At 37.4% G+C, this 16,304-nt stretch overlaps 2 long non-coding RNA genes and 1 other non-coding gene across 4 annotated transcripts; 1 reads left to right on the top strand and 2 right to left on the bottom strand.

Moving 5' to 3' along the window:
* Positions 1-2,127: 2,127 nt before the first annotated feature.
* Positions 2,128-2,233, bottom strand: LOC121998906. The gene has a single exon (XR_006116691.1). It is a non-coding gene; the product is annotated as a small nucleolar RNA R71 (small nucleolar RNA).
* A 2,917-nt stretch (positions 2,234-5,150) lies between these two features.
* On the top strand, positions 5,151-9,305 carry LOC121996508. Of its 2 annotated transcripts, none has more exons than XR_006116096.1 (6): positions 5,151-5,308; positions 5,554-6,727; positions 6,841-6,913; positions 6,986-7,093; positions 7,191-7,293; positions 9,071-9,305. It is a non-coding gene; the product is annotated as an uncharacterized LOC121996508 (long non-coding RNA). The 2 variants fall into 2 exon arrangements; XR_006116095.1 differs by having other exon boundaries at positions 7,191-7,277; positions 9,071-9,303.
* A 5,423-nt stretch (positions 9,306-14,728) lies between these two features.
* On the bottom strand, positions 14,729-16,049 carry LOC121994041. Its single transcript, XR_006115555.1, has 3 exons — positions 15,992-16,049; positions 14,875-14,955; positions 14,729-14,773 (listed from the first exon to the last, which is right to left on the bottom strand). It is a non-coding gene; the product is annotated as an uncharacterized LOC121994041 (long non-coding RNA).
* Positions 16,050-16,304: the final 255 nt, after the last annotated feature.

The following is a 16,304-nucleotide window of genomic DNA, read 5'->3' as shown; positions in this document are numbered from 1 at the left end:
CCATAACGTTATGCTCGGTTGGAGTTATAGGCTATTCTTTATATCAAAATGTAGAAAACTTCAAGATCTAAAACTTTTCTAAAGACTTCAACCAGAGAAAATCCCATCTTGATGGTCTAAAAGATGTTGCAATAGACATAGCTATGTAGAGCTATGTTAGGGGTCATGCAAGGGTCAAGTCATGGTTGTGTGGACCACACGGCCATGTCATATTCCCAGAGAAGAAGAATCTTTGACCGTGTGGACCACATGAGCATGTCACATTCCCAGAGAAGAAGAAGTCTTTGGCCGTGTGAACCACACGGCTATGTCACATTCCCAGAGAAGAAGAAGCCTTGGGCCATGCGAACCACACGACCATGCCATCAGACCAGAGCCAAGGCAGCACATGGCCTTGTGGATTCACACAGCCGTGTCATGGCTTGCGCAAGGGTTATGCCAAGTGCTATAAAAGAAGTTTTTCTCCCCTTTTCATGGATCTTTGGCTTGGGGCTCGCCCCCATTCCTCGAAGAAGGGTTCTCCCTCTTGGGGGAACCCTAGTTCTTCTATCTTCACTGATCCCTCTACCTCTAGAGTGAGGATTGCATCCAAGAAGACCGGTGCTACATGGATAATTTTTCTCTTCTCTTCTCCTTATATTTTGAGTTGTAGATTGCTTTACTTCTTGTTTCTTGGTTGTATTCTCTTGTAATGGAGAATATCTAGATCTAGGATGTAGGAAGTAATTATGATGTGATTATGGATGCATGAACTATGTATTTGGATATTTCCTTATTCAATGAAGTGTTATGTCATGTTTTATTTGTGTTGTGGCTTCTATGTGTTTGATGAAGTGTGTGAATGGTGCAAACCTCTAGATGTGGCTTGATTGTGGATCCCGTAGAAGGATACCATAGATCGTATGACCGAGGGATGCTAGTGACAGGCAGATCCCGCTAACGAACGTCTGGGGTATCAACTTGAAAGGAGAAGCGCAATTCTCTACAAGAAGTAGGTAGTCATAGTCAATTGTAATCCTCATATCTATGTTTATTAAGTAGTGCATGTGTTCCTATGTTGTATGACCAAGGGACACTAGTGACAGGCAGATCCCGCTAACGGACATCATAGGAATCATTCCTATTTAATCGCAAGGGATGTTGATCTAACTACCCTGCCAGTTGTCCACTACAGGGGATAGCTGGTAACTTTCTACATGTACATAAGAATGGAGGTAAGGAGATGAATAATGCATAGGGTCATTAACTAGCATCATAGTGAAATCGAAATCCTAGTATCTATCCATCTCCAAATCCAACTCTCCCTCTTTCTCTACTCTTTACATTCTCTCTTTTCTTCTTTCTCTCTTTTCCAATTAACCTTCGATTGTCTAGATAGCTCACCGTGCAAAGTTAACTAGTGCTTAATCAACAGTCCTTGTGGATTCGATATCTTTTGTATTATTGATGACATAACTGTGCACTTGCTGTGACGTAACAAGTTTTTGGCACAGTTATCAAGGACTATTTTCAATTAACATTAACTGATTAACATATGAGTTATTCTATACTTGTGAATAGGTTTTATATATTTGTCTGTTTTTATTTCTACATTTACTTTTCTTGTTATTAGCTTTTAGTTCAATTTATTTTTTTTTCTTCCCTTAATTTTTGCACTTTTCTTTCCTGCAATTTAAATTCTGCATTTTTTCTTGCCTTTAATTCTTCATTTTTATTTTTTCACATAATTTTTTTTAGATACCATGAGCACTAACATGTCATGTAGGTCTTTAAGAGACTTTTCTGCACCCATTTCTGCTAGATTTATGTATCTCATTGTGCAACCTTATATTGAAGCAGAAAGTTTCCAATTAGACCCAGAGTTAATTGCTATGATACAAGGTCGTAAATTCAGAGGAGAAGTATCAGAAAGTCCTTATCTACACCTTGAGACATTTCTAGAGCTTTGTGATATGGTGAACTGTGAAGGAGTGTTATCGGATGCAATTCAATTGATGACATTTTCATTCAGTGTTAAGGATAAAGCAATGACTTGGTTATATTCTCTTTGTCCTCAAAGCATTACAAGTTGGGAATAATTGGAGCAACAATTTCTAAATCATTTTTTCCCTCCAAGCAGAACAATGTATATGAGGAATTGCATTACAAATTTTGCTCAGGCAGATAGAGAGTCATTATTTGAAGCATGGGACAGATTCAAGAGTCTACAAAGATAGTGCCCTTATCATGGCTTGGAAAAATGGCTAACTCTGCATATATTCAATAGGGGAATTTCTTTCTCAGATAAGTGTTTATTGAATTAATCAGCTGAAGGTTCTTTTATGAACAAAAGTGTAGATGAAGCATATACATTAATTGATCAAATAACATTGAATCTCCAAGAATGGTCAAATAGAAGTTGGATAGAATTTCCCCCGAGAACTTCAGAAGTGCAAGCCATAAAAGCAAAAGAGCCTCCCAAACAAAATGCAGTTCAACCTTCTAAAATTTTAGAAAATCACAAGTCATACAATGAGGGGTTTAAACAGTTGGAGGCAAGGATTGATAGCATAGTTATAAAATGGTTCAAGCATGACCTCCCTCCTACACAGACAAGGTCTAGTGAATAGTGTAATGATATTAAGTTGAGAAGTGGCATTAATCATGAAGAACTTCTGGAGAAGGAATTGTATAGAATTGAGGAGAAGAACAATAGAAAATCACATAAACTCAGTTCCATTACTCCATAAAGTGTCCACATGCCACAAGTACCTTTTCCTCAACGGTTGATCACACCATCACTAGACAAGCAAGTTGAACCTCAGCCACAAGCTCAACCTTTCCCAAAACCTCCACTAAGGGTTCCTTTTCCACAAAGGTTAGTGGGGGCCAACAAAGATAAAGATTTTGGTAAATTCTATTATTCCAATACGGTTAAGTGCAGGTTTCTTGATGTGTATAAAGATGAGGACTCTTCATATGAGGAATATAATGTTAATGCAGTGGTTAGCATGTTTTCAGATCCACCTCCTGGTTTTACAAGGCATTGTAATGATATTTAATTTTCAATTAATGAATGTGATGAGGTAGATCCACTTAAAATTGCAAGTGAAGTATTGATCCTCCTGTAATTGATTCTCCTGCTGAAGATTTTGATGTTGGAATGTTCTTCACAATATGTGATGATTTTATTAACATGAAAGGAAGTGTAGGGAGCTGTGTTGTGGAAGCAGCATCTCAAGAATTACCTCCTTTGTTCACACAACCCTTAGAGACTATGGAAGTCATAAGAATTGAGCATGTTTTGGATGAATGTGCAGGGACTTATGCAGATATGGCAGAGTGTAATGACCCGGCCAATCGGCCCCTTGGGCGGGCCAACTGGCGACCCCTATGTCATCGACTGACGACCCTCGGCTGTGTCATTACTCACTAGGTCTTCCCACCCCTGGCCAGTGGATTTTTTCCTTCCCCAGGATTCAAACTCTAGACCTCTAGGCAAAGTACTAGAGTTTATGAATCCTGGTAGCCAAGTGAGTGTCGCTCACTTGGCTACCAGGATTCATAAACTCTAATACTTAGCTTGGAGGTCTAGAGTTCGAATTCTGTGGAAGGCAAAAATTCACTGGCCAGGGGTGGGAAGACCTAGTGAGTAACGACATGGTCGAGGGTCGTCGATCGACGACATAGGGGTCGCCAGTTGGGCCGCCAGTTGGGCCACCCAAGGGACCGCCAAGGGGTCGCCAAATGAGCCGCTAGTTGGGCCGCCCAAAGGGCCAAGGGGTCGGGTCATTACACAGAGCCCTAAGAATCCCCACCTTTAGTTGCACTTCCACCTGAGCCAAAGCCAGAACCAGTACTCAATTATGAAGAAGTCACATCCACATGTTTAGAACTTTCAGGTATCTCTCAACAAAGCAAAGTATCACTAGTGATCTTTTAGAAAACTTTATAGAGGTACCTGTCTTTGATTCTGTTGAATGTGATTTAATTTTTGATACATACTCAGTTCATTCTAATATGATTCTAGTTCTATCTTATATAACATGCTTGTGAGAGGTATATTTTTCTTTTGCATGTGCAGATTCCTCTTTGGCTAAAAATTGGAAACTTAGTCTGAACCGTCTTCGACCACCTGAAAGAACTTTGATGAAGACGAAGATGGAGAAAGCAATACTTTACTTTATATTTCCTCTAATGAAAGCTCCCTCCATAATAAGAGTCCTTGGTAAGAGGGTGTTGAAATATCTTACCCCTCCAAGAGCGAGATTTCGATGAGCCTAATAAGGGGTCGAGCAAATGACCTTAAACAAGCGCTTCTTGGGAGGCAACCCAAGTTCAATCTTATTTTCATTTTAGTTCTAGTTTCCTTATAGTTCCTTTTTAGTTTCTTTATTAATAATAAATCATATCCTCTACTTAATTTTTCTTGTCTATCTTATTTTTGTAAATTCAAAGTTGTGGAGGAATATGAGAATTTGATAGAGTATCTTTGGAACGTCAACGTCTCAACCATTTGGAGCTTATCACTTGGTAACTTCTTTAACTTCAAATATCTCCTGTATATTTTATTTCTTGTTTTCATCGGGACAATGAAAAGTTTAAGTTAGGGAGATGTCTGGGTTTAGTTTAGTGTTTGTCATATTTCTTAGTTTTTGCACATTTCTTTTTGCATAATAAAATTTTACTAGTTGCATCATTCATCATATCATGATTGTTTATTCCTTAATGCAAAATCACTACAAGAAAATTGAGATTCTACAACACTTAAATGACAACATTTTTTATAAAAAGCGTTTTCTATTTTTTTTTAACAACGCTTTTAGTGAAAAGCGTTGTCTATTTCATTATTTTCTTATTAATAGACATCGCTTTTCTAAAAATCGTTGTCTATTAGTGATTTTTACGGGTCAAAGACAACGCTTCGTAAAAAGCGTTGTCTATTAGACTGATTTTTAGTGTTTACAATAACGTTTTATAAAAAGTGTTGTGTATGTTTAAAATCTCATCTAAATCTTAATTAATACAAATCATTGGATTTAAATCTTGATTAATATAAACCGTTGGATCTAGATAATGAGTAGAAAACCCGAACCCTTCTCCCAACTCCTCATCTCACGCGGCCTTCTCCATCCAACGGCAAACCCCTCTCTGGCACTGCTTCGTAAGATCAAGGACAGGGGGATGGTGGTGAAGGATTGGGTAGAGCAGGCGGAGATCCTGCGGCACCGGGTGGTGGGAGGCTTCGTGAGCCACTACGACTGGAACTCAGTGACGGAGGCGGCACTGTACGAATACCGAGTCGTTGCCGCTCCGCCTCCAAATCTTGGTGAGTCTTCCCTAATCCAAGCTCACTTTCATGTTATGCGATCGTGTTTTCTTCTTCGCCGTGGAAATCTGTCTTCGATTCGCGTTTTGATCTTGACGCAATACGCGCAGATCGTTCATTTTAGGATAGAATCGTCGACCAATGTGGAACCCTAACCCTAGATTAGTTTCGGAGGGCCAAGATTTGAACTTTTTTGTTTGGCTGGCCGCAAATTTTACTGGGATGTTTTTTTTTTATGGTTGCAGGAGGATGGATCTGAACCTCTATTTGGGTCTGCCTCGTTCTCCGCCTTCTCACAGTCGTGATCTAGGGTCTGATCTCTCACTCAACTCGTTGCCCTGGTCATCTCCTACCACCACCGTCGAGGAAAGGGGTTCTTCGATTCCTATGTCTGGCGCTGTGGAACCATCGGAGTCACATCCTCCGTACTCTCCCTCCCACGAGGAGTACAACCCTGAGCTGCTGGTTGCTCTTCCAGAGGATAGTGATGGCACTTCGTACTTGTGAGAATTTGAGACCTTTTGTGAAATTTTGAGATCTTTCTCAAGCTCCCTTCTTTGGTCTTGTTTCTTTTTCCTTCTTGTTGTCCTTTGTCTTGCCATTGCATTCGAGTCCCAAATCAGCAATATAAATTGATTAATCTATATGTCTCAGAAAAGTAGATATAAGACGACATTGACATGTTCAGTATTTGATTGAATCTTGCTCAAGAATGCTCTGAAGGAGATCCTACTGGCCCCTCTCAGATCTTTTATTCCCTTTTAGCAACGAAGACAACATGATGATTTTCTTGTCAGTGAGAAGCCATTCTTTTTCAGATCTCCAAATGCCTTGATCAATCAAGCTGATTCTCAACTTGGAGTGCTAGTGCATAATCATCCTTGTCCAACTCAAGCAATCTCCAGGCAAAATCAATACCAAACTTGCATCGTGGTCTAATTGCATGCCAGAGATGATCTCTCTTCTTTTCCTTTTGCCGCTTTATCTTTCCCTTTCTTTTTTACCGTCACTGCCTGCTGTAAATTTCAGACATTCCTGGCCATGTTTGTGGCTCAAAGATCCCAAAAGCCAGCTTGGACTCGTCAATGGCCACCTCCACATCTCAGATGCCCACCACGCCCCCTCTCTCTTTTCCTCAGAGCAAACGTTGATCCTTGAGCTCGGCACAATCCCCTCCTCCTCGATCCTCTCGTTGCCTTGTTCCTAGGTATGCTTTCCTTTAGAAAAGCAACAAACAAAGATGCTCTCATTCCCTTGCTGAACTCCTGGAATCAATGGGAACAACTTTGCCTGCACACTATATAACCAACACTAATCTCATAATAGTTTTACTGGTTCCCTTTGTTTTCATGTGATTATTCGCTTCTCGCACACACAGAATCTTCCTCTGCTTATTGCAACCTAGGAGTTTGTATGGAGGTAATTAATACTAGTGTGTAAGATATGATTTCCTAAAGTTTTCAGGACTTTGAGGATATAAAATCATATTCTTATTCACAGAACTCATGCTAATGTATGTTTCAATGGCACAGACTATAGAGCTAAAGGTGGACATGGTAGCATTACATGAGGAGAGATTGAGGAAATGTTTGTCCAAAGTGAAAGGTAAATAGTTACTTATAACATATATTTTAATGTGTATGTTTATCATTAATAATTTGTCTCTAATTTTTATAGGCTCCTCGACAACAAGATGTCAAATAATGTGGTTACTATGTGATGCGATTTATGAGACAAATTGTTGAAGAAGTTGAAATTATCGAAAGAGATTCACTATGATCTATAGTAATGTTTACTTGCTTATGTCTCAAATTATTTGAAATAAATTATTTAAAATATGCAAAGTCAATGTTGATTTTTTTTTCCTCATTAATGTTCACAGTTCACACAAGCAGAGTATTCTCGAGAAGAAATTGATGAGGTGCGATCGGAGTTGGCAGAATGTATACAAGATCATATTTATGAGTAGGTGCGTTCAAGTTTATGTAAGTTCATTACCTTGTTTTAGATAAGGTTTATGTAATTAAGTTCATTATCTTTAGCAAGAAGCAACTTTTTGCTTCTTTAGAATCCATTTTCAGCTATGAGATGCAATCTACCCTTGTTTGTTATTCTCAGTTTAATCTGTGATAAAGAGTCTTCTTGGTCATTAACTGAATTATATAAACTGAATGCATTTTAGAATGGAGAAATACTGAGATGTGCTCCCTCAGCTTCTAATTTTGACAATTGTTTGCTTAATTTTTTATATCAGTTGTAGCCATATGATAGTCCACTTGCTCAATTTTTCTGTTATTTCAATAACCGGGAGAGTTTAGATGAATCATATTGTCACGTCAACAATAATAATATGGTATACATGAAGGGATATAATGCATATGTTCTTAGCTACGATATATATGTCTATTCTCTATCGTGGCAGTATTAAAAATGTAAACACTTCATTCTGTTAAATTATGTGGAATAATTGATGGTTTGATTGTTACAAATGAAATCATTTGTGCACACAATTTGGGAAATAAAAAGTCTTTATTGCAGATAGCTGCATTCATTCAGGTTTTGATTATAAATACTTTTTAATCTGAACATCCTACCTTTCACACGTTAATATATGCACTGCAAAAAATGTTAAGTACTGTATAAGTTCAATTTCCTGTATTATATGAAAAGTACTATATTTTCTGTTTTCCTATAATTGATTATAGTTTTAAGTTGACTGCTTTGCTGTGATATTTGATAGCTCCACTCTGTTTTGCTTGAATTCTGGATTAATGGATGCTAATGCAAGTATGCATGTGTATTCACTTGCGCTCCAAGAGGTAGTTAGGAGGCACATTTGTTGCACGCCTCAATGTAGATATTGTTAGATTCTTTGCCTGTTGTTAAGTGGCAATTCTTGTTATAACACACCGCTCACTGGAATGTTTATTCAGTTTCTGATAAGTTTTGACTGTTCTTAACTGACGTTGGAATCCAGCTGATTCTGAATCCTGAACAATTTTGTTTATTCTGATTATTTCATTGTTAGTCTTCCCTTAATCAAAATTAACTCTTTTTTTCCATTCAATTACTGATTACAATCGCATCATAAAGGCTGAAATTACCTTATTTTCACTGTCTTGATTGTTTGATTCCTAACTAGTTGTTTTGGAAGGAATTGTCTGATTGTTAATGTGTTTTCATGACTCTTCGCCATGTCAATGTATCGTAATTCATTTTTTACTATGTTAACTGGAGTTTCTTTTATCTCGTGCTATCCCTAACCCCTTTTAATCACAAAATGTGTTTGTTATCTATTAGCACTGCTATTCTATTGAACATAGTTTCTCTTATTATATCATTTATTAGTTTATTCTGAATAGTAGCATTTTTGTTTTATCTTTTTAACAATCTACATGTTTATTTTAGCACTCTTTCTATGTACTTTACGTGTCTATTGTTTCCTAATGTTGCTTTGCATATTTTCTTCGATGGTTCTATGGGTATTTAGACTAACAGAAACATTAGGAAGAGAGGGATTTTCATTAGAATCAGAACCTCTTAGAGGGGATTCTTTTAATGGAATAGAATTTCCATGAAACTATATTATACTTGAATAATTAAATGGGAAACACTAACTGCACAAAATAGCTACAGAAAATCTTCATTAAGATATTGCGTGTGTTTGGTAGGTAGAAAGTCATGATGATTGTTTTGTTTCTTTTGAGAGCCATCAGTAATGCTCATGTATGGACTTGAAACATATTATTGCTACTTTTGTAGGTGGATACAGGACAGTCGAGATCAGTACACTAAGGAGCGTCTGGATTCAGTAATTGATCAGTACACTAAGCGTCTGGATTCAGTAACTACTGTACTATTTTGAGTAAACAGATTGTTAGCTACTTTAGTATTCAGTATTCAGTAAACAGATTGTAGCTATTCAAAACAAATTTTTTGTGCTCTTTTGTTTTATATGTGAATATCACTATATACTTTGAAATAGAATTAGTGTTAATTTTGATATTTACTAGCTTCTCATGTAATTAATTACTAATATTATTTCAACGTCAGATTTCTATTATTTTGATGAGTTTGAAATCATTAACTGAGTTGATTATATGTAAAATTCGAATCTAGACATGGTAAAAGAAAATTAATAGTTTTGTAAATATAAAAATAATGATTATTAAATAATTTTTTTAAATTTTTTTTCTTTAAAACGACAACGCTTTTAAAGCGTTGCAACAAGTGTTGTCTTTGTAAAAAAACAACAACGCTTTTAAAGCGTTGTAATAGTGTTGTCTTTGCAAAATATGACTACGCTTTTAAAGCGTTGCAAAAGCGTTGTCTTTTCTACCAAAAACAACGCTTTAAAAGCGTTGCAAAACGTTGCCTTTGCATAAAATGACAACGCTTTTAAAGCGTTGCAAAAGCGTTGTCTTTGGTACAAACAACAACGTTTTAAAAGCGTTGTCGTTGAGCAGACTTTTAACAACAGTGCCTTTAACAACGCTTTTTTAGGCACAAAGACAACGCTTTAAAAGCGTTGTCTATTAGCTTTTTTGTTGTAGTGAATACTAGCACGTTTATTCTAGATTTTATGTGGTTTATGTGTTACTTATGGTGCTAATATGTTTAGTAATCTATCTTTTTCTATCTATGATAGCATGAAGTGAGCAATGTTTTTACTGTAAGAGTTTAAGTATTGGCCTTGTTTTAGGATCTCTTACACCTTACCTAGTTTTGATTGTAGATAACTCTGAAAAAAGTTATGATTCATAGAACTTGATTAGTACTAGTGTTTCTATGGTGACTTCTCAAACTACATTTTGTTTACTGAATGAGGCTCGAATCATGTCAACTCATTTGAAAAAAAATCAAAATATCCCAACATTTGTATTTATTTGCATTTGTGTTCAAGTGTTGCATCTTACAATCACTTAGGAAAAAAATGATGATGAAAAAAAAATGAATGAATAAGGATATAAAAAATAGTTGTTGTGAGTTGAAACTAGCAAGTTACCCCTTTGAGATCGAGTTAGGTTACGGGGGAAATAACTATTATGTTTCTCTTGATAGTGGAGGATGAACCAAGCGTGTGGCAGATAAGTGCCTATCGCCAGAAGCATAAGGAACATAGTTTTATGATGACTTGACAAGACTTAGGGATTGCTACTTGACAAATTTAGGCCATTATTACACTGAGCAGGGATAATTACTACTTAGGCCATACTCAAACAACTTTTGTAATGTGCAGCGGAATACAAAGACAAAACAAAACAAAATACTCACAACGCTAACACCTAGGGTTTACTTGGTATCCACCTCAAGAAGAGGTGGCTAATCCAAGGATCCACACACATACGACACAATCTCCACTATGCAAACCTCCTTCACGGTCGCAGCCGGAGACGAAGAAGCCTCGTACAAAATCACACAACAACACAACACCACTACAAGAAGAGAATACAGAAATACAAGTGAAATACACTTCTTCTTGCTTACTTGTTGCTCGTTGTTGCCTCTTGAACCTTGGAGAAACACCTCCAAGTGCCTTCAAGAACTAGCAGTGAAGATCTGAAAGCTTGCGTGAAGAATCGCAGAAAAGTCGCAGACGAAGCTCGCAAAGAACTGGGGAGAAAACGCTCTGCCAAGGCTTTAAACAATGCTCCCAATCGATCCAATCCATCCCCAATCAATTGCCACGTCAGCACCGCTTCATCCCAGCCGTCCATAGCTCGTTTCCTGCCCAACAATCACTTTCCAATCGATCGACCGATCGATTGGGACCATCTGAATTGATCAGTCGATCGATTCAGAACCATTCTGTGCTCTCGTGTACGCGCGAGAGCTTCTCCCCCCCAATCGATCGACCGATCGATTGGTAGCTCCCAATCGATCGACCGATTGATTGGGATGACTTCTGTGCTCGCGAGTAATGCTCCCAATCGATCGGTCGATCGATTGGAGCCATCCCAAACTCGCAGCATACTCCAATCGATTGACCGATCGATTGGAGCCCAGTTCAATCGATTGCCCGATCGATTGAACTGCTTGAACTTGACTCAAACTCAAGTCCAAAGCCACCAACCCAACTCCGAGTCAACCGTTACCTGTTGGGTCTCCATGCCTAGCATTTGGCCACATTTGACCAACCTCGAACTAGCCTTCTAGCCTCCTCCATCATCCTTGCATCCTTCGGATATCTCCCATCCTTCACGCCTTGCCTTTAGGAGCTTCCTTCGGCCTCATCCTAGTTGTCGGATTATACACCACACTCGATCAATCTTGAACTAGCCTTCTAGCCTCCTCCATCAGCCTTGCGTCCCTCGGATATCTACCCATCCTTCATGCCATGCCTTCAGGAGCTTCCTTCAGCCTCATCCTTGTTAGGACCTTCGGATGCGGCTAGAGAGGGGGGGTGTGAATAGCCGACCCCAAATTCTCGTTTCTTTCTACAATTTGAGTTAGCGCAGCGGAAATAAAAGATAGAAACGAAAATGGAGAAGATCAAACCTCAAACGCGATGATATAACGAGGTTCGGAGATGATACTCCTACTCCTCGGCGTGTCCGTAAGGTGGACGAATCCTATCAATCCGTCGGTGGATGAGACCCCGGGAAACCGGCTAATAAATACTCCTTCTGGGTGGAGAAACCTCGCCACAATCTCTCTTGCAATAGCAAGATCAGAGTACTACAACAAAAATATTAAAAGACAACGGTTAAAAACCGTTGTCGTAGTCTCTTTAAAACCGTTGTAATTGGCAGTGTTGTTAAATGTGCGGTAAAAGACAACGGTTTAAAACCGTTGTCTTTGATCACATTAGACAACAGTCATGCAACGGATTTAAAGCGTTGTCTTTTCATACCAATGACAACAGTTCTGCAACATATAAAACCGTTGTAATTGCCAGTTTTGAAATAATTTTGATCGCAGATATGCTTTTGACAACAAATACACTGTTGTCTTTCTTCCAAATTTAGTTTTAAACCATTGTCTTTGCATACTTTTCACAACGGTTAAAAAATTATTGTCTATGTTGATTAGAAAATGCATCACGAATAGATAAAATAATTTTTTTGCACACAAACCTGTACAACATATATACATTCACAAAACCATTGTCAACATATATACATTCAGTTGCGTTTTATACATCTTGTCTCAACCAAAAACTGGTACAACATATATATACATTCACTTAAGTTAAGTTTATAAACTTCTACAATTACTACAAACTAAGCTATCCAAACATGACCATAAGTTCATGACAACCACAAAATTAAGTTTATCAAACCACAACCATGCAAATTAACTTATCCGTTTCTGAATAGATCAAGTGATCAGGATGTGCTAACAATCTTCATGTACTGGTCCTTTTTCTGCATACAAAACTTCATAGACTTAGCTTGCAAACCCAGCTTTATCCCTTTTCTGAAAATAAACGTCCTGAAGATTACTTTCCTTCAGGATGAAAAGAAGAAAAAAAATATTAATATGATGTGCTAGATTTCTAAAGAAGAAAGAGGGGTCATTTCTTACCTCCTAATAAGTTGAGACTTAGCCAATATCCATGATCATGATAGAAGTTTGAATACTTAAATTTAGTCCCTCAAGTTTCATTTGAATCAATGAAACCTTTGGTATTTGGTTAAGTACTCACTATGGTCCTTCTCCAGACCGAACCTGGATTCGGAAGCTTAACCCATTATTTCATTGAACTACATGAGTTAAAAAAAAAAACACAACAGAAGCTAAAATGTTAAAAGACAACATATTTTATTTATGAATATGCAAAGATATGATAATTTAGGTTTTACCTTTATATTTTGCATCAGTCGTTGACCTTATGTAGGGCAACACCGAAACAACTTTCAAGTAAATTGCAAGTGCTAACAATGGACAAGGCACAATCTACAATTATAGAAAAAAAATCATTAGATCTTGTAAAAACAATCATACAAATAAAAGAAATGTTTATTAGATCTTGTAAAAGCATGCAAGTTATTTATGATCAAAGGAGACAAGTTTCAAAATCTTGGACAATTCACTTCAGCGGGTTAAAACTGGAACCAGTCACTAATCTTGTCTGGTAGGATTGGATGGACTCTAGTTAACCTAAAATTTTCACAAGTTTAACTTGGAAAGAATAGTCAAACCTTCAAATGAAACCACAGTCCAGATTTTTCAATACAGGGGTCCTAACAATTTATAAGGTATGGCACAAATCACGAAAAAACTTAAGAGCATTGCCTAACTTACCCACAGATATCGCAGTTGTACTCCTCTTATATTTGTACATTTGGGCATAGAATAGGATATCTCAATTACAATATTAATCATTGGAGAACTAAAATATTAGTTACGTTTATATAAACAAGTACTTACACATGAGAAAGGGAATGAACAAGCTCCTGTAGGAAATCGGTTATAAATCCATTCTCATCCATTAGCATATGGTAATGAGTGGGTCGGGTTGTACCCTATGAAATTACAAACACCAATATAAGAAAAACTTGAATTACTTATAACTCTTGAAATATTGAATTTATTTAGACAAATGGCAGAATTTAATCCACAAAGCGAGTTCCTGTCAAGAACATTGATAATTTAATTTTGAAAATATACCTAGTAATTCACAAAGCAGGTACTTGTAAAAAAGAAAGCACCCAAATAAAATTCACACCGACCAAGAATGCTAAAAATTTATAAATGTAAAGGCTTTAAATAGAGTACAACTTTTGAAACACAGAGCTTACAATCATGCCAACATTAGAGCACATGTAGAAGTCATAATTCCTTGGATGACAAATTTGGTTAAAAATAATTGTCCCTACATTTAAAACTCCATGGGAAAAAAGTAATGTCAAAACATACAATGCGCTTCATGTTTGTGCATTTGCGCATGTCATGTATGAGGCTTGAAACATCACGTCGAGCTAAAAAATTAACAACAACCCAACGGGTGATTTGAGACGGCTCCATCAATTTCTGAAAGAGGTATATATTTTAACTACAATAATAAACTCATTGAAAGAAAAAAAAAACACCTTTTGGTTAAAATTCCATCTCCCCCTTGATGGAATAAAGTCCTCTCCATTGCCAACTCTGAGCTGCAGCATTTGCTTTTGTCATAAATAACCTCAAATAATACGTAAAAATATAAATACAAAACATAAAACCATACCCGGGGAGGTTGCAATACTATGCCTTCTATTTGAGTAAAAGCAGTGGCAATGCTAACGCTACATGCATGTAGGAGTGGGTGAGCATCATAATTATTGAATCTCAAAGCCTATCTATCATCCAAGGATAAGCATGAAAAAACAGCATACATGTCATACCAACAAAACCAATCTTAAAGATCGACACATACCTCACTGAGGACACTTATTCATTCATAAGGCTTCAGCCTTGACTTTTCCACCAGGGAAACTTGTTGAAATGTTGACAGTGATTTGGTATATCTTTGCAGTGAAACTAAGGAGCAGAACTGAATAGTTTGCCAAATTTGTCAGGATAAAAATAAAGGTTCTTTCAAAAAAAATTTAAAAAAAGTGAAGTAGAATAAGCTCAAAAACCTCAAGGGGCACATATGATGGTCCTTTTGGTTTTCCAACATTTAAGCAAGGAAAATCAGCAGAGTAACACAATTGAATTCTCTGTTGTCACAAAAAATAATCATAAACAATTACTTCAATTGTATATGAATTTTCATTTCCATTTCTCAAAGGAAGGAAGCAAGACCAATTCCAACCTTGAGGCAGATACAACACCATTATACAAACACTAATGGTTTTCAGAAAGCAAGATTAGTTCCAAATATAAGCAGAGAAAAAGGAGAATTCTACAGTTCTAAGCAGTAAATTCTTATCGCCAAAGGAAGAAACACAGAAGTTGTACAAACTCACATTTATATAAAAGCAGCTTCTCCTAGTTCTTAAAATAATGCTTCATTACATATGCTTCAAAAATTCAAAGATTCTTATAAACCAATTGATTGCAAAATGCTGACAAATAATGAAACAACACAACCTGAAAAAACTCACATTTCATCTTTGCAAGCCTTGTCACTTACCCCAATGATTTTAAATATGTTTAATAAAATTATTTTTTTAAAAAAAAATCACTTTTCCAAACAAAACCTAGGTGAGACATACCTTTTGCTCATCCTCACTGCCTCCATGTTCTTACTCATAATTGATACCATCCTCACTGCCTCCATGTCCTAACTCAAGGAAGTAGGAAGCTGGTACACTTTTTAAGGTTAGATGAGACAAGAAGGCTTATTCATTTGATACAAAGTTGTTCAGCTGTTCCTCTAAAGGAAGGTGAAGCGAAACCATCACAATCAAATGCTTCCTCTGTTTGCATCTATGAATTAATTGTAGCAACTTGAGTAAAAACCTTTCTTGAAAAACCCAAAGAGTTGCTAATCAATTCACAGATCAAATAGAGATCCAAGAAATCTCAGAACTTCTTGTTTTTAAAGCAAACATAACATGAAGTCAAAGGTTTTCTTTAGTTTTGATTGCAATCTTAGATTAATACGATTGCCTAAGGAAAAGGGAAAACAAAATTGAAATAGGAAGAGGTTGTTTGGCGAGATCAAAGATTATTCGTTCTGTGAACATGTACAAAGAACAACAATAAAGCAATTTGGGGTAGAAAATTTGAGATCGGCATATAATCAAACACCTTTGATGCATCTTGTTAGTTACCAGCACTGGTCCATCTCCCACGTCCGCGGCTGGCGTCGGTCGGCATAGAAGGAATACGACGATCAGGAAGAATGGAACGACCTCCTTCTCCGATCGGCGACGAGGACCCCTCGATCATACTCGGTGCGCTTGTCCGGGTCGGAGAGCGTCTCGTAGGCCGTGTGGATCCACATGAACTCGTCAGCCGGTCCGCCACGACCACCGCGTCCGGGTGGCATGCACCGGCGAGCCTCCAGTAAGCCACCATGATCTCGAGCCCCGATGTGGCAGCGGCGATGCTGAGCACGTCG

Source organism: Zingiber officinale, chromosome 6A, assembly GCF_018446385.1.
Source record: "Zingiber officinale cultivar Zhangliang chromosome 6A, Zo_v1.1, whole genome shotgun sequence".
Taxonomy (NCBI): Eukaryota; Viridiplantae; Streptophyta; class Magnoliopsida; order Zingiberales; family Zingiberaceae; genus Zingiber; species Zingiber officinale.
Note: the sequence above shows the minus strand (reverse complement) of the source record. Positions and strands in the feature narration are given on the sequence as shown.